This window comes from Anopheles stephensi, unplaced genomic scaffold (assembly GCF_013141755.1).
Source record: "Anopheles stephensi strain Indian unplaced genomic scaffold, UCI_ANSTEP_V1.0 ucontig72, whole genome shotgun sequence".
In the NCBI taxonomy this organism is placed as follows: domain Eukaryota; kingdom Metazoa; phylum Arthropoda; class Insecta; order Diptera; family Culicidae; genus Anopheles; species Anopheles stephensi.
The window spans coordinates 21738-25451 of NW_023405441.1; positions in this window are offsets into that span (position 1 = coordinate 21738).

Sequence of the window (3714 nt, forward strand, 5' to 3'; positions counted from 1 at the left end):
CATGACCGTACTCTAATGGCAGATGAGCTGACGCAAGCAATGTCCACAGCGTGCGACGCCACAATGCCGCGACTGCCGGCAGCCAGAGGGGGAAGACGATCAGTGTACTGGTGGAATGACGAGATTGCCCAGTTACGACGGACCTACATCGGAATGCGCAGAAGACTACGGAGAGCCCGAACGGACGAACAACGAGACGAAAGGCGGCCGGCCTATACTGCAGCGAGGGCAGCACTGGATCGAGCGGTCAAGGCCAGCAAGAAGGCCAGCAGCGACGAGTTGCCCGAACAGCTGGGACCTCACGGATTCGGGCCCGGCTACAAAATCAAGAAGCAGCAATGGGAAGGAGCTCGCGTGCCTATGGAACGGGATCCCACTAAACTGCGCCACATCGTCGGGGAGCTCTTTCCAGAGCGGCCACCTATGGAGTGGCCAACATTGGCAGAATGGACGGATCAGGACTCGGAGCGGGATCCAGTTACTGAGGACGAGTTGGTGAGCATTGCAAAATCGCTCAACCCACAGCGCGCCCCCGGTGATGATAACATCCCAAACGTGGCCCTGATAACAGCGATGAAGGCTTTTCCCGGCGTCTTCAGGAGAACGTTCCAGCACTACATTAACTGCGGCCACTTCCCGGAGGAATGGAAAAGGCAACGATTGGTGCTGTTCTCCAAGGCAGGGAAACCACCCGGGGAGTCGTCGTCGTACCGGCCAATCTGTCTGCTGAGCGTCCTTGGTAAAGTGCTTGAGCGACTCATACAGCGCAGGCTCACGGATCATCTCGATGCCACGGGAGGACTGGCTGATGCTCAGTATGGATTCCGGAAAGGACGCTCCACTATGGACGCCATCAACAGGGTGCTCGCCAACGGAAGAGTTGCGCTGGACAAGAAGCGCAAAGGCGACCGACTGTGTGCGATGGTGACAATCGACGTGAAGAACGCCTTCAACATGGCCAACTGGACAGCGATTGGAGAAGCTCTGCAGAGAAGAAACACGCCACCGTACCTTCAGGCGATGCTGCGGAACTACTTCGTCAATCGCACACTCCACTACGAGACGGATGAAGGGCTGGTTTCGCAACCAGTGTCGGCTGGTGTTCCGCAGGGTTCGGTTTTAGGACCAACACTCTGGAACGTCATGTACGACGATCTTCTCCGTGTGGAGTTGTCCGGGAAGCGGGCGGACATCATCGGATTTGCTGACGACGTGGCCTTCACCCTCATCGGTAGAGATACGCAGGAAGTCAGCGACCATGCTACGAGGAACCTTGAGACGATCGAGCGCTGGATGAGCGGAGTTGGTCTACAGCTGGCCCACCAAAAGACTGGCTACATGATCTTCTGCACCCATCACAACCCGCAGATAGGCCAACTGACTGCGGGTGGGCACACGATTAACTCGGAGGAATCGCTCAAGTACCTAGGGGTCGAACTCTGCCGCAAACAGCACCACGGCCGGCATCTGGAGAAGGTGTGCACCAAGGCATCTCGAATAACGAATGCCCTGACCGCCTTGATGCCGAACAAATGTGGACCGAAGAGCAGCAGAAGGAGACCGCTGGTCAACGTGGGGAACAGCATCGTACGCTATACGGCACCGGCGTGGGGACGGTCACTTCTTCAAAAGGAGATCCATCGCACCACGATCCAGAGAACGCATCGGACAGGGGTGCTTCGAGTTGCCAGCGCCTTTCAGACGACCTCATACGACGCCGCCTGTGTGGTTGCTAGTACCATCCCGTTAGTTCTTCTCCTAGAGGAGGACATACGCTGCCACGACGAGAAGGCAGCGCGGGGCGGTCCAGCACCGGGAATACGAGAACGGCAGCGTGAGGAGACGCTGAGACGCTGGCAGCAACAGTGGACAGCTGGAGCAGAACAACAGAGAGCGCCGGGTTTGAAGACGAGGAGAATGATCCCAGACATTATGTCCTGGGTGAATCGCAAGCACGGAGAAGTTGACTTTTACGTTTCCCAACTATTTACAGGTCATGGATTTCTCCGGAGCTACTTCGTCGACAAAGGCATCCTGGACGGCTCGCCAAACTGCCCGGTGTGTGAAAACACCGTGGAGGATGTCGAGCATGTCATGTTTCACTGTCCACGGTTCGCTCGGGCACAGCAGGAGATGCAACAGCAGTGCCACACCCGCCTCACGATGAACAATCTAGCGGCGGAAATGTGTGCAAGCAGCAGTACATGGGAGGCGGTTCGAACTGCCGCTCGGACGATCTTCAAAACACTTCAACTGAGGTGGAATGAGGAGAGTCCGCCAACGGCAAGACGACGGCGACAACATCGACAGCGGACGAGAGAGCAAGCTGGGCACTAATAACTTCCTCTTTTCCACAACATAGGACACCAAATTTGGATGCAGCAGCGGCAGCGACGAGTAACCAGGGCCTTTGCTTGAGCAAAAACCCGCCCGGTAGTTACGGCAACGGACGAGCGGATTGGAGCAGCACTAGCAGAAGGAAGACGCGAAGCAGCAGCAGCAGCACAGACAACTAGGACAACAACAACAGCAAGGGTGCACAGCACACACGTCCCTACATGGAGTACTTCGCACTTCAGCGCATCGGCAGGGGTCGGATCAGGTCGAGGAGTGGTTTAGTGAGGTCCCACCGGTTGCCAAGTCCGCTTCTCGGGCCTGGTGTCACGGTGAATCCCACATAACCCAGATCGGGGAGCACTGTCATGCCGTGACATGCCCCCGTGACGGTGTACCTTTTGAAGGTTCCCTCCCCGTAAACAAAAAAAAAAAAAAAAAAAAAAAAGGGTAACCAAATGCCTCGTCATCTAATTAGTGACGCGCATGAATGGATTAACGAGATTCCCTCTGTCCCTATCTACTATCTAGCGAAACCACAGTCAAGGGAACGGGCTTGGAAGCACTAGCGGGGAAAGAAGACCCTGTTGAGCTTGACTCTAGTCTGGCATTGTAAGGCGATATAGGAGGTGCAGCATACGTGGGAGGGCCCGTCTCGTGCGGACCCGCCTCTGAGATACCACCACTCTTACTGTTGCCTTACTTACATGATCGGTGGAACAAGCGCGGGCCTCAGGTCCGGGCCGTTGCAGTCACTCACTCCCCCGCCGGGAGCGTGACGGGCGGCCAGCCTGCAGCTGCCCAATGCGCCGTGTTTCTCGCTCAGCGTCCAGCCATGTCGCTGGGAGGCGCCTCCCGGGAGCCGTGCCGTGGTGTCGTAGCAGCGACGCGCGCCGTGCCATCGCGCCCCGCCGACCGTGAACCGTGGCCCGCAAGGGTCAAGCACGCGTACGTCGGTGGGCGCGTGGCCGGCGCTGCGCACGCTCGTTTGCGCCGCCCGCACTCTCGCGCCCGGGTCCGGCCACCGCCCGGCTCGAAGACATCTGGGCAAACCTATCGGTCCACGTCATGGACAGTGCCAGGTGCGGAGTTTGACTGGGGCGGTACATCTCCAAAACGATAACGGAGGTGTCCAAAGGTCAGCTCAGTGTGGACAGAAACCACACGCTGAGCATAAGGACAAAAGCTGGCTTGATCTCGGCGTTCAGTACACTCCGGGACAGCGAAAGCTTGGCCTTACGATCCTTTTGGTTATAACGAGTTTTTAGCAAGAGGTGTCAGAAAAGTTACCACAGGGATAACTGGCTTTTTTTTCTTTTACGTCGTGGGGAATCTTCTTAGATACGGCTTCTCCATCGAAGCCGCATGCCGGATTTTTAC